Here is a 25,228-nt window from a genome sequence, read left to right as displayed (position 1 = left end):
CGGCCATCATGGAGTTTTCATAGTTTAAATTGGTAGTCTTGTGGATTGAAGGTGAGAGGGCAGATTACAGGAATATGTTGCTAATATTGAATGAAGGTAGAATTTATTGTTTGGTATGATTTCTGATTTTACTGATCTTATTTTTATGTGAAAGCAAAGGTAGCAACTCTACATATTAATGAAAGTGAGAATTTTGCACATGGCTATTTGATACTTGGCAAGTTGAAAACTGTTTTGTGTAGGAAAAGTTCTAATAAGGCTTTTTATGTTTGTGGTAAATCTAATGTTCTTTACATGAGAGTCATATACAGTATATACCCTTGCAATAATAATCAAAGAATCTTTTATTCAAATACAACAAATATTTCTTTGTTAAGTAAAACTGTTTAACAGTAATACTTTTTGTCACACTTAAAAGACTGTTACATCAAAGACTTTTTCAGATGTTAAATCATTGGTCGCTTTGGTTGCCAATTCTTGGAAATGGATTGATTTTGGAAAAACTCCAGTTTGAATGAAACCTAAAATCTCGTTTCTTATGACAGTATTCATTTGAATGGTTTGAATCTTTTAAAAAAATAGTTTTACCACGTATATTATTTTTATAATCTTTTTACAACTAAATTGATAAATATATGAATTTAGTTTATATACTTATTTGCTTAAATTTTGACAACAAATTACCGGCAAAATGAACTACTTTGTTTTAATGAGCTTGTTTAAGGCTCATTTTTAATAAATGAAATCCATGTACAATATTATGTGATGGTTAGACTGCAACTTTGTTATAAGATGTATTATTTTCTAATACATTAGTCTAATTTAGTTTTGACTTACTACAGATAATTTAGCTTGATTAAACCAGTGTGTTATAAACATGCGTGAAAACAAGTGTGAGGAAAGGAATTACATAATGGCAATTATTTAAATAAACTAAAATAATTAAACCAATTCTATTTAAAGTTAAAAAGAAAAGTTTATAATGTCTGAAATTTGGAGTTTTACTTTTTCATTAAGCCACAGTTAATGGTATCATTACTGGTCATGTAAACTCTTTATAAATGAAGCGTTTTAAAACGTGGATGTGACACATAATAAGCCCTTTGGTAAGTTTTAGGAAAGATACCTACTTTGTTGGTTTTTTCCCCCAGTTTTATTGAGATATAATTGATATATAACATTGTAGAAAGATACCTACTTTGGTTAATTTGCCTGCTTGTGGGAATTTGCAAGGAAATTCATTTAATGGTATGAAGATTGGGTAGTTAACAAGTTTGCTTTAGAAGCCAGGTTTGTGATTCAGTGGGTTTGGCTCCTTTTCTCGATCCCAGAATAGTTGATTGAACCAGATGAGGCAGAGATAAAGATCATATCCACCTTCATGTATGTGGTGCTCCCCTTTGGCAAGCGAAGGATCCTCTATGTTGTGGCTGATTGGGAAGTGGTGATTAGTTCTACAAGCCCTATGTACTTGTGCTACTTAATATAGATGTCAGTGTGATTGTTAAGTGGATTACTGTGGCCTTTGGATTGTTTGGTGTCAAATATTTGATTGTGGTTTATAGTAAATCTGCCCATCTTTATTTTAGTGGGAATGTGGTTACTATCTTCAGAAAGAGAAGTTAGAGCGTAATTTTTGTTTGACTTATTTTTGGCAAAAAGTTAATAGTGCTTTTGTGGTTGATTTTTAAAAGTTCTGTGCTGCCTTCATCTGTGTCCTAATGACTTAATTTATAGAAATTAATGAATTAATTTATAGAAATATACTAAATTAAAGTTATCTGCCTAGTAGAGGGAGTCAAAATCACATTCCCCTAGTACTCTCTTTGTTATTACCTTTACCAGCACACAGGCCTCTCTAAATCCTGCCTTTTTGGTTGCCTGGGTAGTTGTTAGCTCACTATCACAGATAAGATTATGTATGAGGGAACATCTATGGGTTTACCTGTTTAGACAGATTGGAACAGGCATTTTATCTGTTATTGTCTCAGTGGGGGTGGTTGTGTGTCACATTCCACTTAGAGTGTGGTTTACCCTTATTTTCTGGAAACTTAACAGACAAGTACAGCCCAGTTGTGTGTATTTGTCAGGTTAAAGATGGCATCTCTGAATTTTGGTGCATCTCTTACGTGATGCCCGGTTAAGCAATTCTTGGAATTATATGGGAGGAACTAGGATGTGTGTAAGTATTCTGTGAGTCTGTCATTTAGACATGGTGGGAATATAAAGTCTTTCTGAATTATATCATTCAGTGTAGATGGATATGTTTATGTAAGGCATTTTTAGGGGAACTGCTGTGGTATTGTTTAATTTTTTCTCTCACGTTTTGAATGAATCTAAAATTTTTTTTTAATCTAAATATTTTTAAAGCATCCACAAAATACTTTGATAATAGGTTGAATTATTTCTTCTTATGGGAAACATGCCTATATATCTTTCAATTTTCACTTCTGTTGTCTTTAAGGTAAAAATGCAATAATACGTTTTTTTAAAAACTGGATTCAATTATCTTTGTGTTTTTTCCAATTACAGCCCAAGTTAATGTTTAAAAACAAAACTTTATGATACATCTAAGAAAAAAGTTTCTATTCATAAAATCAGAGGGTCTGTAGGGCCATTGGCATAGAAAATTATATATAGTTTGGGTGAAATTGGTTGTATATTTAGAATATTTCCTGTAAGTAGTAGAATATATTTTGCTTGGTTTCAACTCTTAATGGTGGATAACATAATTGACCCATGACATTTGCAAAGGCTCTGTTCTGAGGTCTCTTCAGATCCGTAAATGTTTTCGTATTGCCAGCTGAGTTGGAGTTACTGGACTAGAATTGCTCACTATTTCAGTTCCTTGCACACCAGCTTAGCTGGATGGAGCCAGGAAGATTCATGTTACATCCTTACAGAATCCTAATAGGTAAAATTGCTGCCCCTTGTAAATGACTGTATGTTGTGACTATCATGATTCTTCACAAATTGTCAAAAGCACAGATCTTGAATCTGTAAATGTGCTGATATGTTCAATTCCCTTTCCTTGATGCTAGTGGGAAACTGGGAGTTAGCTAGAAAAATCTCCAAATTAAAATTAAAACTTTTGTCATCTAAAGGGTAGCTTGTTCTTTTGTATTGTAGGGAAACTAAATGCAAATTCTGTCATGATCTGTGTCCAGGTTTGTATTAACGGCATGAGAATGGAAATGACAGAGATCCTTACTACTTTTTGAAAGTATAGACTGATAAAATGACTCATTTAGCTTTTGATTTTTGATTTAGTAATTGAGAAGTATAAGGAGGAAATACTAAGGATGTAGTTCAGTTATAAGAGCAGTTTTCACTTTTTATTGCTATGTTTCAATGATCTACTCATTGAACACAGGCTCTGCTTTACTTTAAAAAAAACTAATTGGCTTTATTGAGATGTAATTTAAAGCGTAAAATTCAGTGGCTTTTACTATATTCACGGAGTTGTGTAACTATATTCACAGAGTTGTCTAACCATCACAATCAATTTTACAACATTTTGATCACCCCAAAAAGATACATCAAACCTTTTAACAGTCACTCCTTCCCATTTCCTCCCAGCTCTCCCAACTCTAAGCCCTAGGTATCAGTTTGTTCTGTCTCTTATGGAATTGCCTGTTCTGGACATTTTGTATTAATGGAATCATATAAGATGTGGTCTTTTATGACTAGCTTCTTTCATGAAGCATAATGTTTTCAAGGTTCATCCATGTTGTAGTGTGCATCAGTATTTTTATCTTTTTGTCTCTGAGTAATATTCCATTGTGTGGATATACTACATTTTATTTATCCATTCATCAGTTGATGCACATTTGGGTTGTTTCCACTTTTTGGCTGTTATGAATAATGCCGCTGTGAACATTCGTGTACAAGATTTTGTGTGGACATGTTTTCATTTTTGGGGGTTTATACCTAGGAGTAGAATTGTTGAGTCATAGAGTAACTACGTTTAACCTTTTGGGGAACTGCCAGACTTATTACAAAGTGACTGTACCATTTTACCTTCCTACCAGCAGTGTTTAAGAGTTCCAGTTTCTCCACAACCTTGGCAGTTGTTCTTGTCTGTCTTTTTGACGATAACCATCTTAGTAGGTATGGAGTGATATGTCTTTGTAGTTTTGATTTGCATTATCTTAATGAATATACTGATGATGTTGACCATCTTTTCATATGCTTTTTGGCCACTTTTATATCTTCTTTGGAGAAACGACTATTCAAATCTTTTGCCCATTTTTAAATTGAATTATTTGTCTTTATTGCTGAGTTGTAAGTGTTCTTTGTTTATTTTGGTTACAAGTCCTGTATAGGTATATGATTTGCAAATATTTTCTCCTAATCTGTGGGTAGTTTTTTTTTTTACTTAATAGTGATCTTTGAAGCAGAAAGTTTAAATTTTGTTGTAGTCTAATTTACCTGTTTTTTTCTTTTTGTTGTTTGTGTGTGTGGTGTTACTTCTAAGAAACCATTGCCTAATCCAGTACTACAGAGATGTACATGTATATTTTTCTTCTCATGGTTTTTTAGTTTTAGCTTTTTTATTTTGATCCTGATCCATTTTGTTTATGGTGTGAGGTAAAGGTCCACATTCATTTTTTGTGTGTGTGGATACTGTTATGTCAGCACCATCTGCTGAAAACACCACTGAATAGTCTTGACATCTTTGTTGAAAAATCAATGAATTGTAAATGTGAAGGTTTATTTCTGAGCTCTAAATTTTATTCCATTGATCTGTATGTCTATACTTATGCCTGCCACTACCATATAGTCTTTCTTTTCTTTTTATTGACACAGAATCTTGATTATAGCTTTGCAGTAAGTTTTGAATCAGAAACTTTAAATTCTCTGATTTATTTTTCATTGTCTTCACTCATTAGCTAAGGTGTTCCCAGTATAGGAGAGGCCATGACTGGACATAAATCTAACCACTGTCTCACCTACTGTTGATGAGAGCCATTTAGTCGTGGAAATTGTATTTTCCAGATCTGACACAGTATGTAGGGAAATGTGTTTGTGTGGGTTAACATTTTTCAAAACTATACGACAGAATGGGAAGGCATTGAAAAAGAAATTGGGGATAGCGTTTATATAGGAGTGAACTCTGTAAAGAACCTCCAGTACAAAAATCTAATTATTGCCACTGATTGTTTTCCTTTTTTGGTTATTGTGGTAATATTTTTTATGGCATTTTTAGCTTTTCAAGGATTTTCATATATGATTGTCATTTTGTCTTGTAAATTACTCTCTGAGAATCCTGCGGTTAAGTAACTTGCTCAGAGTTGCACAACTAGTTGATTTGGATATAAATCCAGGTTTTCTACTCTTCCATCCTTTATTATTTTACATGTGTGACTAGATAGAAAAATACATTTAAAATTACATTTGTGGCTAGTCATTTGTGGCCCAGTAAAGAAAGAAAAAAATCAACATGCAAGGCAATCCAAAATATCATTTGTATTATGTTTGATTTGTATTCCTGAATTCCATGAGACAGTTTTTTGCCAAAACACTTTGAAAAGGAATTTTTTGAGTATAGTGATTTCTACCACTCTCCCTTGTGTGTATGTTTGTGGGTATACATATCTTAGTGTTAGTGTTATTATTATTACTGGCACTTTTTCAGGTAAAGAATTTCTTTACATTTGACAGTTCTTAACTCAGTGTTTGCAGATGTCTGCACTTTTAATGCCAAATTGGTTTTTCCCAGTTAGCCTGATTCTAGGTCACCTTCCCCTACAGTTTATTTTAGTATTTATTGAGGGCTTAATATTAGGTCTGTGCTAGGGCAAGTGTAGGCTACAATAAGATATCCCGGTATAGTTCCTAATCCTAAAAATTGGCTATAACTAATTGAGAGATAAGACATATAGATGCTTGGAGAACCAAGACTAAGGGAATGATGATACTCTTGGCAGAAACTGCCAATATCTGTGGCTTCTGCAAATCTTAAGATTGATAATGCTTTCCTCTTTACCTTGGTTGCCCAGAAGCTAATAGCCTTCTTTACTTTTTGACTTTAGTCGTTAACTGTGTTTTGTGTAGAAGTCTCAACTCTGATTGTATTTTATTTTCTTACCCTTTCCCCCCAACTGTTTTTGAAGTGTATCTTCATTTTGTACTTTTATACTACATAAATTTTTTAAGCCCCATCAGTCTTTTTGGAGTGAGGCTGATGATTAATAAATAAACACTGTGAATAACTGAAAGGTGATGTCAGTGTGTATTGGTTAGCAGAAGGCTGGAATGCCTCTTTTGGGGAGTCATTAACATGATAAAATTTAGATATACATTGAGGACCTGTCTTATATAGGATACTGAATTATTCATATTCCTCTCTCCTTTCTTTAGTACAGATAATTGAGGAATATTTTTTATTTACTCCTAGGAGTTCTTGACTCCATTGCTGCAGTGTTGAGTGGTTTTGCATAGACTTTATTAAGACAAAAGTCTTTAATATTTCAGATGCATTAAATGGTTAGAACAGCTAAAGAATTGTTTGGAATAGTACCTGTGGGTTGGGTAGCCATAGAATTGGAGTATGTGTACAGTGTGACAGAATGAGAAAACATGGTCTTACCTTATATTCCATTGGCATTAAGAGTTTCAAGCTTGTTTATGTTTTCATTTCTGTACTTTTTATGATTTTAAAGGTGTTCTTCTTCCTTACTGCCAAAAATATATGTATGTTTTCTTTTTGCCTTTACCTTGAGGCTGACTTCACCTGGGGCATAGCCAACATAGAGCCTTAAGGTGCTGTTACTTCAGGTGTAATTGTTAGCTGTCATGTACCTTTACTTCAGGACTGAGCTGGGGAAGACATAACTACATAAAATCACCAGAAAGTTTTTTACTTTCTTATTTTTTTTTACTTATTTCAGAATGTTAATTTTTAAAATACCTGCCTTTAACTATAGATTTTAAAATGTTTATTTCATAATAAAGAAAAATGTTGAGTGATAGAGTGAGTTTACTGCCCATTACTTGCTGTCTTTGATATTTTATTTCCTTTTTAAAAATTCTTTGCTGTTTTAAGAGCAGTACAATAATGTGTCTGAAAAAACATATGTTAAATGATCACCCTGGGATTATATTATAATTTATAAAAGGAACAGAACATTTTATCACTTATTTTATTTTGCCCAGTTTTAAGCTGGTTATTATTTCAGATTTATTACTTAAGCACTTTGATAGAAAGTGTCATATTACTTTCTGACATATGATATTTTAATTCACATTGCTGTTTTATCTTTTAAGTTGTCCTGAAAACTGTATTCTTTAGTGCACTCAATGCATTTCTTTACAGTGATTATTACATTCATCAACTTAAATATCTTTTATCAACTAAGTGTTATTGCAAATAACAAGTACAATAGTTTTTTTGGTGTATTTTATTTTGAAAACAATGGAAATTTTGATTTTTAAATTTATGTTGTCAAAGTGTGTTTTTTGACTGTTTTTTGTTCATTTAGAACTTTTTATTAAGGACGTCTGCATAGTTTAGAGACTTACTGGGATGCTTTAAAGGTATAAGATATTTATTTACTTACTTATTTGACAGAGAGGGTGACAGAGAGAGAGACAGCAAGAGAGGGGACGCAAGCAGGGGGAGTGGGAGAGGGAGAAGCAGGCTTCCCGCTGAGCAGGGAGCCCAACGCGGGGGTTCGATCCCAGAACCCTGGGATCATGACCTGAGCCGAAGGCAGACACTTAATGACTGAGCTTCCCAGGCGCCGCCCGAATTCATTTTCTATTCCAATACATAGAATGTAGAAACTCTCTCCCCTCTGACCTGTATGGAAGACGAAGCCTAGTAATAATGTGAAATGACCAAAAGGAGAGTCATAGCTCGCACATCAGAGCCAAGGTTCCTGCCTTGGCACCTGCTGTTCCCTCCAGCTAGAATCTAGCACTTTCCACTTCTACACCCACTGCACTGTTTTCATTTCTCCTGAGTTGTAAAATGTTGCAACTATTTTATCTATTTTACCCACTTGGGTGAGAATGCTCTCTTCAGTCTCTATATTTCAAATCCTAGCATTTAGTTGATGTTCATTGTACCCATATGTGAATAATTATACTAGGGAGCTAACAGCTATTGAATGCTTCCAGTGTTGGAGGCTGTGTGTGGAATGGTTTACCTGCATTATCTCTTTTCATCTTTATGACTAACTTTGAGGTATCTACTACCTAGTATCTATTAGCTTTAGATGGTATTTTGTAAATGGGAAGAAAGGCTTAGAGAGATTAAGTAACTTGTCCAAGGTCACATAGTAAGTAAGTGGCAGAATTAGGATTTCAGTTTTGGCGTTTCTGACTTTAGAGGCCAACTGTTTTGAGACTTTGCTAGGCAGGTCTTTCATTTGCAAAATAGATAGAGGTGAATCTGTCTAGAATAGCACTGCTCCAGTAGAACTTTTTCTATGATATAAGTGTTTTCTATCTGTGTTCAGTACAGTGGCTACTAGCCATATATGGCTGTTTAGTACTTGAAAGGTGGCTAATCTCACTTAGTAAATGAACTTCTAATTTTGCTTAATTTAAATTTAGATAGCTATATGTGATGAGTAACTATTGTATTACATACCACAGATCTAGAAAGACAAGAACTTCTCAAGCTTAAATTTATGCTTAATTTCCATTTTAGGTAAATTTTGACCTTTTTAAATTGTGCTTGTAGTTATGTAATTATACCACATAAGTACTTGTCCCCCTTCTCTCCTTTCTTCCCACCAGCCACCATTATATTTTAAGTGTCAAGGATTTTTAAATACTGCTATTTTTAGATCATCACATGTAGTTTCCATAGTTAAGTAAAAGGTCTTTATGAATATATTACAAAGTACTGGGTAAATATTTATTTTTAACTTTTTAACAAAATAAAAGCAATATTGCAAATTACTGTTTTTAGATGGATTCATAATATATTGAAACTGGAAAGCATATGTATGGTCTGGCACTCTCAAGCCCAGAGAGAAAGTGGCACTTCCCATGTGCAGTTTAACGAGAAAGCTGGGACTAGCATTCAGATCTGAGAGTTCAGTGTGTTGCTTATTTCATTGATAGGATGGATATGTCTTATGGGCTCAAAAAATTTAGTTATAATTAATGCAAACAGGGAAAATGGAGAATTTTTATCCATGATTATGAAGTCCATTGGAAAGGTATTGGAGTTGTTTTGTCTGGAGAAGTGAGGGGGCCACCATAGCTGTGTTTCAACTGTTTTCAGAGCCATAAAATGGGGGAGAGATTAATTTTATTCTATGTGATTATAGGGAGTAGAACTAGCACTGCTGTGTTAAATTAGAAGGAATCCATTTTCTTCTTGATAAAAAGGCTTCATCTTCAGTCAGAGCTGTCCAGAGAAATAACGGATGACTTTAGGAGGTAATACCTGCTTCATCTCTGGAGGAATTAAAAATGAATCTGTTTGCTTATTTCAGAGGGATTTTCAGGTATCAGATGTGAAATAGTATTAGAATGGTATTTCTCAGCTGCTGGACCCTAGACAAATGAAGTATATTTTTATCACCTTTATCCTCTTCACCTATGGATTGTGACTCATTTTCCCTCTCATTTTTGTCCTTTTGGAATATGTAGTGTGTGATTTACGCCGTTTATTGATATATTTAAAGCAGCTTATCTATTTGTTATCAGTTCCATATCTAAATTAGTAAGTGAGGCTTTTATTTTCTTCTTTACTCATAACTTTTAAATTTATACAAAAAGGACAATATACGAAGAACATGAGGAAATAAGAGCCTGGCATGGGGCTTAGGGACATAAATTAATATCCATTAGTTTGGTAGGTCCCAGATTATTACATGTTGTTTCATAAACACCACTTCTCAGACATGGTTAAATAAAAATATTACTGTTGATAAAATTCTAATAAAAATTAAGTTAATCGTCTAATGCAAATTTCTTGAATAATTATTTGGTCAGTATACATACCTTCAAGACTGTGAAACTATGTAACAAACTGGGATCCTCATGGTTTCCCCCTCTTTCCTTTGGTTCTGAAAAAATATTATTTTCATCCTTAGAAATTGAAAAAGGATTAATGAAGAAAATTTGTGGGTTTTTTGGGGTTGTGTTTTCCTAATGTAACTATTCTATGAGCTAGTAAATCTTAGGATTAAAAGAAAATTCAAAGTTTTAAAGATTTCAAATGACAGAGTACACTAAAAAAACTACCATTGCTCTTTATATATACATGTGGACTGCCTGTTTCATTTATGACCACTGATTGAGACATTCATTTTAAAACTTTGGTCCAGGAGTATGAAAAGATGACTGTCATGTCTGTAGGTAGGGCAAAATTCTGTGGCCTAATGCATCAGAGCAGAATGCGCCAAGACCTGCATCCAAGTGGTGAACTGAAAGAAGGTGACAGATTCAACTGCAAGTGCTGGAGGATAATCCTTGCCTGAAGCTAGGACAAAGTTTCTGAGGAGTGGCAAAACTGCTTATTGTTTTCAGCAATTGACATTTCAGTATTAGGCTCAAGTTAGCAGGCAAATGGAGCAGTCTTTGGATTTCAGGTGGCTAAGTAGTGAGTAACGGGTTCTGCAGCAGGGGGACTTGTATTAATCTGAGCCTGCCATGGCAGGATAAGATGGCCTAGAATCTGGGAAAGTAGAACTGTAGGAGCTTGGGAGTTAACCGCCTTGAGTAGGGTAAGGCAGGATGGGATAGGAATAGTCTCTCTCAGTTCTTTTTGAGTTGACGCATTCTCCAATCTAAGATTAAAGATTTGCCCTTCCTGGCCAAGCCCTTGTGTATCACTTAAGTAAATATCTGGCAACAGCCTGGTTTATAAATGATACTAAACAGTGTTATGATCCTACTTTGCCAATAATTGGGATTTGAGGTAGGAGAAGGGACAGACAAGTTTTTTTTTTAAAGAAATATTTTATTACCTTACAGAAATACAGTAATAGTAATTTTTTTAAAAGATTTTATTTATTTATTTGACAGAGAGACACAGCGAGAGAGGGAACACAAGCAGGGGAAGTGGGAGAGGGAGAAGCAGGCTTCCCACTGAGCAGGGAGCCTGATGTGGGGCTCGATCCCAGGACCCTGAGATCATGATCTGAGCCGAAGGCATACTCTTAACGACTGAACCACCCACGTGCCCCAGTAATAGTAATTTTTAATTCTAACAATGCATCCTTGATTTAATGACTAAAGAAGTTTCATTTTTATTTTATTTTTTTGTAATATGTATTTTTTAAATTTAAATTCAATTAATATATATTATTAGTTTCAGAGGTAGGGGTCAGTGATTCGTCAGTCTTATATAATACCCAGTGCTCATTACATCATGTGCCCTCCTTAATGTCCATCACCCAGTTACCTCACCCCTCCACCCCCCTCCCCTGCAGCAACCCTCAGTTTGTTTCCTATGATTAAGAGTCTTTCTCTCCCTCTCTGGTTTCATCTTTTTTGTTTTTTCCTCTCTTCCTCTGTTTTGTTTCTTAAATTCCACATGTCAGTGAGATCATATGATAATTGTCTTTCTCTGATTGACTTATTTCTCTTAGCATAGTACCCTCTAGTTCCATCCATGTCGTGGCAAATGGCAGGATTTCATTCCTTTTGATGGCTGAGTAATATTCCGTTGTATATATAGACCACATCTTCTTTATCCATTCATTGGGACAGACAAGTTTTACGAGAGGACAAAATAATTATCTCTTACTATCCTGTTGCATTGTCAGATCCTTTAGAAATTTTTAGAGTTCTCATAATAGATATTTTGCCTTGGATGATTTCTTAATACACTGAAACAAATGCTTATGCACTTTGTTCTAAATTTGAATGGGTGTAAAGCACTTCTGGCACTATCCAAATGGCTTGGATTATCTCCAGGTGGCTTTAGTTATTGTAGTACCAAAAGAACCTCATTGTAAGTTAGCTTTGCCTGAAAGGTAAAATGGACTCCAAATGCAGCATTGGAAGTAGTTTCTAATATTTATGTAGCAGACTTACTCTGTTCTTAATCCGTATTAATGGAAAATCAGTAAGTCACTATGTAGAGTGAGGTGAAAATAACATAGTATTTAAAAGCCATAGAATATGAATCACATGTATTCTGAATATATTATAATGGACAAAATATTTTAAGTACTAAATTCAGGGTAGCCTCCTCAAATATGTAAATAAAGGTGTAATAAAACACAGTAAATATTTATCTGTTATCATATGGTTGTTAGCTAAAATTGGTTTATTCTCCTTCTTTGAATTATGTGTAGGCTAGATGTGTCCAACTTGCAAGCAGGGAAAAGCTGTTAAACAGTCCTGGTTTTTGAGCTCACTAGAGGTGTGGGTTAATGGGTTGGTTGGTGACAGAATTTTTTTTATAGAGAAACGGAGTTGTACGTGGTTTCTAATGTCATCGTTTTCCACACTTGAAATAGTCTTTCATTCCCCTGGTGCCATCATTTTAAGAAGTTAGGAGTTTGAGTATATCTTTTTTTTTTTTTTTAAAGTAAGCGCTATACCCAACGAGGAGCTTGAACTCACGACCCTGAGATCAAGTGTTGCATGCTCTGCTGACTGAACCAGCCAGCCGCCCTCTTTTTATGCGATTTAACCAGGGCATTCTTCGGTGTGTACTTGAAGAAGATGTGCAATGTATTTTTCTTGATGCATTGTTTTTTATATTAGAACCATATATTCTGAAGTATGCTTCAAGTAAAAAATATTCTTGTTGAAAAAATAACTTTAACTGAGGGTACTGCTTTAAAATAAAGCATGTCAGAGGGGAGATAGGGTGGGAGGGTGAAATAGGTGAAGAGCATTAAGAGTATACTTAGGATGGGCCCTGAGTAATGATGTGTGGAGGTGTTGAGTCACCATACTGTACACCTGAAACTAATACAACACTGTATCTTAACTGTACTGGAATTAAAACAAAAACTTAATTTGAAAAAAACTTTGTTTTCCAAATTTTCATGGTGTGCATTTTGGTGTACGGTCTTAAATGAATTAATCATGATATTGGTATATAAAAGAAACTTATTTAGTTTCAGCAAAACAGTGTTGCCCGAAATATGAAGCTAGCACTATTAATTTAAAATTTGTTAGAGATGTTATTGTGTTTGTATTTACTTTCATGTTTTTAATCTATGAGCTATAAATACCAGAAACATATTTTTGGCTTTATGTTTATATTCATTTAGGAAATATTATAATAAAAATAACAAGTTAATACTGGAAACTTTAAAAAGAAAAAAGTTAGGGATTAGGAGTGGGACATAGCCAAATTGAGTATAGCTTTGTAATCAGCCAGTTGGGGACTCCTTACTGTGGATTTCGGAGATGGTAAATTTTGGTGGAGCAGATTTTCAGTCTTCTGTATAGAAGGTAGTCAGAGATAGATGTTCAGTTGGATATATGTACATTCATTTGCACACATACATGTAAATGTACCCAGTGACATTCCGCTCCATGGTCAGGCCCATCAGCTGGGGGATCCACCTGGAGAATTTTGACTGATCTACAAAATAAAGACTATATTTGAGTAAGCACACTTGCTAGGTAAGAGATTAGGCAGGCTTAAGTTGTTATTTATGTGTTTACAACATGGACTTTATACGTTATACATAGTCAAGGACTGTTGGGATTGGCACCCCATAGTCTGCTGGAGCCTTGGAAAGGAGGGGGGATCTATTGAGATACTGTTCCCTGTCAGCTTAGGTTAAGCATCTCAAAGTGCTTATTAGAATTAGGGTGGGATAGAGCACAAATGCATTTTGCACATTGTTAAGGGGTAAGGATTTGTCACAGGGATGGGAATAACCTCCATGTTTGACAAAGCAACTGGTCAGAGATTAATAGGGAAGCCTCTGAATAGGCTTAAAATGGTATTGGGGCCTGGGAAACAACAAAATAAAATTACATTCTTGAATAAGAATGTGTAAGGTACTGGTATGTTCAGAAAATGACTATTACTAAGTTAAGTGAATAGTAAAATAAGCTGAGTAGAGTGTGTTTTGAGATTAATATTCATTTTCCATTAAAGAAATATTTTCTAAGGGCCCATTATGTGATCAGCATTGTGCTGGATAATGGCGTTGCAGTTATAAACAAGACAAAATGGATCTTCAGCCTTTGTGGAGTTTATGTTTCACCTGTGAAGATAGACAGGAACTTGTACTTTAAGAAAACCCAAAACTGCCTTACAGAAAGGGGAAACAGGTATAGAGACATAACAGATAGTAATTACTATGAAGAAAACAAACAAGGGATGAGTTTTAGAGCGGGGTTCTACTTGTACCTTGGGTTTGGAAGGCTTTTCTAAGGAGGTGAAATGAATAAAAGGTGCTAACTACGTAAGATGTGCAGGACCTTTGGCATACCACGCTGCATGTGCAGAGACTCTAAAGCCGGTGTGTGCTCTGGTGTTCAGGGAACTGGAGGAAGTCTGGTGTGGCTGGATTGAAGGGCAGTGGGGAGTGGGCAGAGGAATACTGTGGCACAAGAGAAGGTTAAAGAATGAGGCTGGGGCCAAATCCACTAGAGTTTGGCTGTTACAAAGATTGTTCTGGCTGTTAGACTGGAGGAGCAAGGTATAAGATTGGAGCTGATAGTCATCCAGGTAAGAGAGGATGGTCATCTGGTTTAGGGTGGTAGCAGTAAGGGTGGAATGAGGGAAATTGGAGGTGTATTTTTTGAAGGAGAATTGACAAGCTGATAGATAGATGGCAGAGTTGAGGGGGGGAATGTTAGAGGAAAGGGAGAAATTATCAGGTTAGAGTCTGTTGGGGGAATGGTGGTGCCTGTTCTGAAATGGGGAAGATTCATGGTGGGAAGTGGTTTGGCAGACAAGATTAAGAGTCTGAAGTGGGAGCAACATGATCTGCACATGCTGCTGTGTCACCAGGGCAATGTGACTGTAATGCTGTGCCCAGAGCTGGCTCTTCTGAGGGATTATGTATCGATAGCACTGTGAAGATTTGGACTTGCTGATAAGGGAGTTCAGACTAGGTATTGGCTTCTTCTGGGGCAGGTGGCCACATGAGTAGTCCTTGGGGTCTCTGCCTGCTTTGTAGGGACAGGCGGACAGGCTCAGCCTGCCAGACAGTGCCCTTCCTACCCTACACTCAGCAAGCCTCCTTCTGCTTGGTCCTGCTGCCAAGACAATGTCCAGCCCCTCTCTCGAGGTGCCATGTTGGATGCTCTCCCTCCCCCACTTTCGTCCCCACCCTAGATGGACTGAGGGCCTTTTTACTATTTTTAGACTGGTATAGATTTGATTAGTTCCTGATTGGAATAAAAGCTTCATGGAATATGAAAAATAAAGCTCAGGTCATGATCCTGGAGTCCCGGGATCGAGTTCCGCATCGGGCTCCCTGCTCAGCAGGGAGTCTGCTTCTCCCTCTGACCCTCACCCCTCTCATTCTCTCTCTCTCTGTCATTCTCTCCCTCTCAAAAATAAATAAAATAAAAAAAAGAGAAAGAAAATAAAAAACAAAATGCTGTATTTATAGAAAAAAAATTCGTGTTATAAGTGGACTTGCACAGTTCAAAGCCGTATTGTTCAAGGGTCAACTGTAATTTCTTTTGTAATTTTCCAAGATTGTTCATATTACCTATTCAACCAGACTCTGTAATTGAGTCAAGAGGGAAGGCTTGGGGAGCAGGGTTCGGCCCATCTGAATATTGTCCAGTCAGGCTCAGGGGCCAGGTTAATTAGGAACGCTTTGAGAACTCACGACTGGAATATGACAGTGGACTGAGCACAACCAGTTGTGCGTGTGTCATTATTCTCTTTCTCTTCATTTAGTGTATTCTCATTAGAGAAGTCATTGCTGATAGCATGTCAGTTTATGTATGTCTAGCTCCTGTCTCTTAGGACACAAAAGTGTGGTCAGCATACACTCTTCATTTTTTCCTGGGAGAAAGAGCCATCAGGCATATTATACTTGGAGAACAGCAAAGGCTACTCTTAAAACCAGGGTTGACTTAAGTGTGCTCTCAAACATTTCCTGTGGTCATATGGACTGCCTGTCTGTCACCAGTCCTGCCTGTGTCCTTTGTGTGCAAAGGCCAAAGAGAAGTAGTAGACTTGGAAAACCTTTCCCTTCACATGTGCTTAAGCATAGCCTTCTCTCCATATCATTTGGACTTAAAGGCCTAGCTCAAATATCACCTCCGTCCTGTAATTTTCTCTGCTCTCAGTGTACCCACAGCAGCTGTTACTTTGAGTTAGAGAGGCAGTATTGCACAGTGGTTTCTTCTGGAGAGACTGCCTAGATTACATATTATATGTATACCTATGACTTTTATCTTTCATTCTATAGTGTATCACATTTATTGATTTGAGTATGTTGAACAGTATTGCATCCCAGGGTTAAGTCCCACTTGGTCATGGTGTATATAAACTTCTTAATGTGTTGTCTTCAGGATGTATCTACACACACACACAGACTCACACACACCTTTTCGTCTAGTTATATAACTTCTTTGTGCCTTACTTTTCTTCATCTGTAAAATCGCAGAGGTTGGTGTGAGGATTAGGAGTTAACATATGCAAAACACTCAGAAGTAGTGCCGGTGCATAAGGGCTCAATTGTTAGTTGTTGATGCAGTTACTATATTTATAAGGGTTACATGCATTACTTCTTCACTTGTTTTGAGGATGGTGAGGTATATGGCAGACATAATTTATTATCTTCTCAATATGGTATATTGCATATAATAGGCATTCAAATATTTTTATGCAGTTACTAAGGCAGAGAACTTATGAATGTTTTATTTTTCTTTAAAAAGCTAAGCATACAGGTAAATATCTTCTGTGTGATCCTAGATTGCTGTGTCAATATCTCTTGATTTCCATTTTCACCAGTATGTAGAAATCTTATCAGCTAATAGGCTAATGTCAATAAAAGGAAGACAATTAGAAAATTCATTAGGAGGTTGCATTGACTATTTTATCACTAAATTAACCCAGTTTTTCATGTTTACAAAACTAATTAATTGGGGCTGTGCTTATTGTCAGCTAAAATATCTTTTTTTCTTAAAATGTAATCTCAATTTTTTTTATTAAATATACTCAGTACTTTGCTTCATTCTCACAGGTCTGTAAATTGTCTTAGGTCTTATATCTTGCAACAGGGCCTACCACCATAAATAGTTTAGGAGAGAGTAATCAGTTTTGAAAGGTATGAGCTCCTGCTTAAACTAAAAAAAATTTTTATACAATGTATTTATTATTTGTTCATAACACGAGCTTAAGTTTGGTTGTTAGCTCTCATACAGTCCTCCTGGGGGAGGATTATTTTAAGATTAAAATTTTGGGGGGATTGTTTTCCAGGTTAGTCTTTTCTGATGATACAGATCAACAACCATGAATATATTTCGTGTTCATAGATAATTTGGTATTTTAGTCAATTCATCTATAGGTGATCAGTGCTATGGGGACATAGAATAAGGTATGGCCTCTTGACTAGGAGCTTAAAAATCTTAATTGTTGAAGTAAGGCTGACTCAATTAGATAATTAGAGAAAAATATCAGATGGTATACAAAGGAAGTATGATATAAGTAGTAGATAATTCATATAGCAGTCTTACTTATTCACGAGAAGCTGCTGAGCACCTTTTTTTTTTTTTTAAAGATTTTTTAATTTATTTGAGAAACAGCGTGAACGTGAAAGCGGGGGTGGGGGGGGCAGAAGGAGTTAGAGAAAATCCTGAAGTGGACTCCTGGCTGAGCACAGAGCCCTATGCAGGGCTCGATCCGAGGATCCTGAGATATTACCTGAGCCAAAATCAAGAATCGGCCACTTAACTGACTGAGTCACCCATGCACCCCTGCTGAGGACCTTTTCTTTAGAGTCAGAACCTCTGAATTTTAGTCCCAAGATCTGCCACTGAGAACTGAACTTATCTTTACTGAATTTTCTCCACCTACTTCATAGGATGATAAAAGGATCAAATATGATAATGTATATGAAAACTCCTAGAATGCTAAAGCATAGTGTAAATATAGAGAGTTGTATAATGTTAAATTGTTAGGGGCAGACCATATCAGGGGGAAAGACTGTTTTTAAAAGCTAATACACAGGATAAATGAAGTACTTGGAAAAAGAAGACATTTTCAGTAAGATGGGGAAATTATCCAATTGTATGTTTTTTGGAAGATGAAGTGTTCTGCATGAGTGAATTCATTGAACACCTGAAATGTATCCCTTCACATTCACAAATTTTGTATTTTATCATTTAAGATAAAATGTGTTTCTAAAATGTGTTTCTGAAACAGAGTATAACAGAGTTTAACATTTTCTTGTTAGTTTAGGATCTCATCTTGAACTTCATTTATGATACTGTGATACAGTGATTAATATAGAACTATTGAATTATTGAAGTGTGTAGGAAGCGCTTTTACCTCATGCACTATAAAAGACTGTAGACTGCTTTTAGAGATATGATTAAAATACTATAAAATAGATCCTTTTAAAGTGTGTAAATCAGGGGTTTTAGTATATTTACAGAGGTGTGCAACCATCACCACTATTATTTCCAGAACATTTTCATCACTCCAAAAAGAAACCCTATACTTGGTAGCAGTCATTTCCCAATCTCTTTTACCACCAGCTCCTGACAACTACTGATTGACTTTGTGTCTCCATGATGTGCCTATTCTGGACATTTCATATAATGGAATCAAACAAAGTGTGGCCTTTTTTGTCTGGCTCCTTTCACTTAGCAAAATGAAAACAGTTTTATAATAAAAAATGCTAGTCAAATAAATTGAGTGGGGTGTGGGGAGGTTTAAGAGACCCCATGAAAGAAGGAAGGTGAAATAAGAGTGAGAGGGATGAGATCAGAAGAAATTCAGATTTAGCAAACATTCACTATCTGTAAGACTGGCACTGTACTAAGTTACTGAGTGATAAAGCAGAGTAGGTTCTAAACTGTATACTGTTATTTCATCTTTTGACTGATGATAATGGGATTTTAAATAGTAAGGAAAGTTATATTCTTTTAATATATAGAATTGCAGAATAAGCTCTTTGAAAAGGAGTTGGAAAGCAGAGTATCATACTCAACTTTTGATTAGTACAATTTTTACTTTTATTCTTCTTTTAAAGTATAATTCCCATTTCTTTCCAATTTGCATTTCTTGAGGATGTAGGGCTCTTGATCCATGATGCCAGCCTTTCCTTTGTTATAGTTTTTGTTTATTATGAAGCAGCCAGTTGAATTTGGAAATATTATTGGCTGGGAAAGTAGGCACCTCAGTAATTTCCCTACATACCTTATTACTTAATATTTAAAGTTAGGATAATTGTCTGAACATTCACATTTCATTAACTGATAATTCACATTTTTTATTTATTCCATTGACAGTCTTACCTCACTCGTTTCACTTGTTTATCTAAGTTTTAATTCTTTAGCTTGGCAGTTCTTTAGGGCTTAATTTTTTTTAAAGCTGTGCTCATACAGTAGCCAATTAAAAATTTGTTAAAAATCTTCCTAGATAAACAGCTGTCTTGGGTAATATTTGGTATATTGCAGTGTGTAGCTGCATAGCAGTGTGCTAACATTAACTGTAAATACTCTGTTCCAGTTTTACCATGTTATCCTTAATAAATGGTAATGATCCCATTATTTTGTTTAGAGAGAAAACCTGTCATTAAATAGTTTTGGTTTTGTGGTGCACAATACAATATTTACAATGCCAATATGAACCCGCAGGGTTTACTATGTCTGCAGTGAAAGCTACAGATGGAATTTGACAGAATCTTTTGGCATTTTCACCTCTAAGCATTACAAATTTGCTATAGGGGTGAGTTAAGCCCTCTTGTTGTTAAGCTGTGATTAATTAAGCTTACTGGCTAGCCTAAGTATTTTATATTTGCCCGTATTCACTTTTAACTGACTATTGGATGGAATTATAATTCTGTTGGAGTATCTTAGTATTTAGTGAGTTTTTTTGTAGAGTTTCATGACCTTTAAAATGATGGAGCATTATATAGATGTATTATTATTTTTATTTTTATTTTTATTTATTTTTTTAAAGATTTTATTTATCCATGAGAGACAAAGGGAAAGAGAGAGAGAGAGAGAGAGAGAAGCAGAGGGAGAAGCAGGCTCCCAAGTAGCAGGGAGCCCGATGCGGGACTCGATCCCAGGACCCCGGGATCACGACCTGAGCCGAAGGCAGACGCTCAACCATCTGAGCCACCCAGGCGCCCGATGTATTACTATTTTTAAAATATTTTTATTTATTTGAGAGAGAGAGAAAAGCATGAGCAGGGGGAAGGGGCAGAGTGAGAAGCAGGCTCCCTGCCAAGCAGGGAGCCTGAAGCAGGGAGCCTGAAGCAGGGCTCAATCCCAGGGCCCTGGGATCATGACCTGAGCTGATGGCAGACGCTTAACCGGCTGAGCCACCCAGGCGCCCCTATATAGATGTATTAAATAAAGATTAATAATAGTAAAAATTTATTATATTGATTTGTCAAATAGATATTAACAGTTAAGATTTAATTTTATTTTTGATTAGCTGTCTGTAAAATAGACCCTATTATTGAAATATGTTCAGCTGCCTACTGAACATTCTATTTGGATATTTAATTGACACCTCACAAGTAACAAATCCAAAACTGAACTCCTTGTTCCCTCTATCAAATCTACTTCATCCACAGTCTTTGCTCTTCAGTTAATAGTAAATTCATCTCTCCATTTAGGCTCAAGATCTTGGGGTCATCCTTGATTCTTTTCTTTCTCTCTCACTCTATATCCATTTTATCAGCAAAGCCTTTTAACCTACCTTCAAAATATGCACAGAGGCTAACCACTTCTCACTTCCTCCATTGTTACTATTCTGGTCCAAGCCATCTTCATTTCTTGCCTGAATGAATTGCCACAGCTTCCCAAGACCAAGCAGTGGGTCTTCCTGCTTCTCTCCTTCCTTCTCTATAGTCTTTTCTTAATATGACAGAATGATCCTTTTAAAATGAAAGTCAGTTCATATTACTCCTTGGATTCCCATCATAATGACCTTTGAAACAGCAAGTGATCAGGTCCCTCTTTATCTCCCTGACCTCAACTCATATTCTCTTGATTATTCTGCTCCTGCTACATTGGGCTCTTTTCCTATTCTTCTAACATACCAGACCTGCTTTCACCTCAGGGTCTCTATAGTGGCGATTTCCTCTGCTTGGATTGCTCTTCCTTTGAGTAGCCACATGACTTAGTCCCTGACCTGAAATGTCACCTCAGTGAGCCTACTCTGACCACCCTACCTCAGCACGTCAATCATTTTTACTCTCTTCCCACAGGACTAAACACCTAACATTCACTTACGATTTTGTGTATTGTCTATTCTCTCCCCGTTAGATTGTTGGTATCTTAAAGGCACTGATAATCTAAGTGTTTAATATATTGCACTTTATTGACAGGAGGACATTACTAGTACTCTTTAAGCCTCCCTCATTTTCTCTTTCATTCGTGCCTCTCCCCAAGTCTGATGGTTTTTAAAACTGTTTTTTAAAAAATATGATTGGGGCGCCTGGGTGGCTCAGTTGGTTAAGCGACTGCCTTCGGCTCAGGTCATGATCCTGGAGTCCCGGGATCGAGTCCCGCATTGGGCTCCCTGCTCGGCGGGGAGTCTGCTTCTCCCTCTGACCCTCTTCCCTCTCGTGCTCTCTGTCTCTCATTCTCTCTCTCTCTCAAATAAATAAATAAAATCTTTAAAAAAAAATAAAAAATATGATTGGATATTATTGTCATACAAATAAAGATCTGTTGTAGAGCCTTAGTCTACATCAAGCTTTATTCTTCAGGTGAGGTTAGAGGAACAACATCCTTTTACCTTGTATTTTCAAGTACAGTCTTGAGCAGCCCACCGAGCCAGAAGTACATTTGAACAGAAAGACTAATTTGTTTGTTGAGTTTTAAATTGTTTCTACAGTCTCTGCTTGTGAAGACAAATGTCACAGGATGACAGCCTTCACCATTTTACTAGATTCTTTATGATTTAGAAGGTGGTCATTTTATTCTATTGACAATATGGAGCACTTTGCAGGTGGATATCAAGGTTAATTATATTGAAGAGTGAAGCAGTACATTCTACTAACTTGCAAATCTTTCTGAGAAAAATTGAATTATTGCCATTAAAGTGTTATTACGTTAATAAATTGGTTAATAAAAGCAATTAAAACCTCCAAGTTTCTTATAACTTGCCATAACTGCTCTGCTTGAAAATAGTTATCGCCGAATAGAAATAGGAGGAAGATCAAATAACTATTGAAGTTTAAACAAAGGGAACTGCAAAGAAAACCTTCAAAGGACACTCTCCTAGTTCGGTTTTTGGTGAACAAAATTCTTTGTCTGTTGTTCTAGAGACAGTGATATGGATAGTTTTAAAATTTCATCCTTTGTTGAGTGCGTATTTTGTATCAGGTCTCATGCTTCATCTTTTTAGGCTCCCAGCAGTTCTGTAATGGCAGGTATTACAGTGTCATTTTTCTGAATATGTTTATTCAATCTCTGAACCTCAGATTTCCTATCAGACTTCAAATATTGGGCCCTTTACCCTGCATGTTGACCCTCATCTCGCAGCTTTTCTCTGACTTTTTATTTCATATTTGATATTCTGAATTTTCTCTGAAAAGCATCATATGCTCATTTTGACATTATGGCTTTAGGAAAATAATTTATTTAACCTTCAAAATAGTGCCATTTTGTGGCACAGCAAAAAATTTTGTCATCAGTTTAGGCATAATCATTTTGGCAAATTCACAGCCTTTTTTCAAGCATTGGTTAGATTGAACTTCTGAATAGCTTTGTGATATTTTAAAATTTTAAAATCAGTTGTCTACAATTAGTATTTCTTTTTCTTCACCTTAGGGCTTTAATAATGAATTTTTTTTTTAACCAAATAGTCCTCTTTAAAATTCTTAAAAAGGGTGTAGCAAATTTTGTTTCACCTAATGCCAATTTAGAGAATATTCACATTAAAAAATATTTTATTGATTGATTGAGAGATCCCAAGTCAGGGCAGGGGCAGAGGGAGCCTGAGAGAGAGTATCTCAAGCCAACTCAGCACTGAGCACCTAGCTGTAAGCACCGATGCAGGGCTCTATCTCAAGACCCCGATCATGACCTGAGCCGAATCAAGAGTCTGACACATAACTGAATGAGACACCCAGGCGTCCCGATATTTTACCTTTTATATAAAAATTATAATGCTTCAGGATTTTTTTAACCTGCATATTCATTCATTTTCACTTGATATTTTAGCTGCCCCTATGTATCAGTGACACATCCCTGATGATTTTTCCCTTTTCCAACTAAAGAGGGTTTTTTTTTTCCTTAAACCTGTGCAGCATTTAATCTCTTATTATATCTATCAAGGAAGACTTTAATAGGTAGAAAAAACATATATCCTGAGTTTTAAATGGAAAAAAAAAGTGAATTGTTACATGGGAGACATTTTAAACATGCTTAAGTTTTTTTAAACATAGAAACTTTGAAGATAAATATGCCTTGTGCAGAAATTTTAACCGAGAAAGACTCAATGATCCTTAGTAATTGTCACCATATGTTAACAAATTTATATTTGCATACACTATTTGTATATAAAGACTGATTAGTGTCTAGCTTTCTGTATATTTTCTTTTTTTATTTTTTAAAGTTTCATTTATTTAATTGACACAGAGAGAGAGACAGCAAGAGAGGGAACACAAGCAGGGGGAGTGGGAGAGGGAGAAGCAGGCTTCCCGCTGAGCAGGGAGCCCGGTGTGGGACTCGATCCCAGGACCCTGGGATCATGACCTGAGCTGAAGGCAGACGCCCAACGACTGAGCCACCCAGGCGCCCTCTGTATATTTTCTAATATAATTTACTTTTAATAAGTTACATATCTCTGCAGTGAACTTTTCAGTATTAGTGTTCATTAGCTTCCTTAATGAAGACTTTTACAGTCAACGTGGAAGAGGGCCAACTTTTTATTGTTTGTGCAGCAGCATAATTTTACAAGGTTTGTTTATTATAACTGAGTACTACAACAATGCTTCCAAGAGGAAAACATACAAAGAAGATTAGTAAATAACATAGCAATGTGTGAGGCAGGCCAATGGTAACAATGCTTTCAATGGGTGGTTCTTGAATTTGTACGCGCATATTTACATTTTTCTGCTAATAGGAACTAAAATGCCTAATTTTTTTAAAAAAATATGTATTTTTAAAAAATTTTTATTTTTTTGACAGAGAGAGAGTGAGCACAAGCAGGGGGAGAGGCAGATGGAGAAGCAGGCTCCTCGCTAAGCAGGGAGCCCGATGCGGGACTTGATCCCAGGACTCTAGGATCATGACCTGAGTCAAAGGCAGACTCTTAAACAACTGAGCCACCCAGGCGCCCCTAAAAAGGTGTTTTTTTTTTTTTAATTTTATTTTTTAAAGTAAGCTCTGCAGCCAACCTGGGGCTCAAAATCACAACCCCAAGATCAAGAGTTGCATGCTCTACCAACTGAGCCAGCCAGGTGCCCCCAAAATGCCTAAGTTTAATTGCCATTTTTGTTGCACTATTATAAGAAAATAATGGAAATTCCACTTGGAGAAATGATTGTATATGTATACTTTGGTTCTGAAAGACTTTGAGCTCTTTTGTACAACTAAATAATCTTAGAAAGGTAATGAAAATTTATTTTAAGGTATTTTTTTTGTTTCTGATTTTGCCAAATTAGACATAAAGGAAAATGATACATTTGAATAATTACTTTAATAATAGAATAAAATAGAATAAAAATTTGCAGTAGGGTCAGTACTGTGCAGGCTTTGTCCATCCCACATTTTCTGGGAAAGTCCTATTTCAGATACTACTCCTTGTCTTCCTTTTATATAAATAAATTTGTAAGTGAAAATACCCTTTGGACCTATTCATTATGGTCTAGAAAAAGTGTTTACCCAATGTTTCAGGCACTTTGGGGACACACAAAAAGGGGAGAAGATAGTGAAAATATGGAGATTACAGTTAGTTTACATAGAAGTGGAGGGTCATAAATGAAAAGGAAAAAACCCAAAGACGATTTATTGTCTGGTAAAGGAGGATATGGATATGTAACTGATAAATAGGTTATACGTTGTTTGAAAGAAGGTAAAAAGGAAATGTGTTCTCATATATGCTAGACATTTTGCTGAATATTGTCATATTTTTATTTATTTGATCTTCACAACATCTGTTCCAGGTAGGTATCACCCT

At 35.8% G+C, this 25,228-nt stretch overlaps 1 protein-coding gene across 2 annotated transcripts in view; it reads left to right on the top strand.

Annotated features, from left to right (window-relative positions):
• The window catches only part of UBE2E2 (ubiquitin conjugating enzyme E2 E2), a 372,538-nt gene that overhangs the window by 17,231 nt on the left and 330,079 nt on the right, over positions 1–25,228 (top strand). The window lies entirely within an intron of this gene.

Source organism: Zalophus californianus, chromosome 1 (assembly GCF_009762305.2).
Source record: "Zalophus californianus isolate mZalCal1 chromosome 1, mZalCal1.pri.v2, whole genome shotgun sequence".
NCBI lineage: Eukaryota > Metazoa > Chordata > Mammalia > Carnivora > Otariidae > Zalophus > Zalophus californianus.
This window is presented reverse-complemented; position numbering and strand designations above follow the sequence as displayed.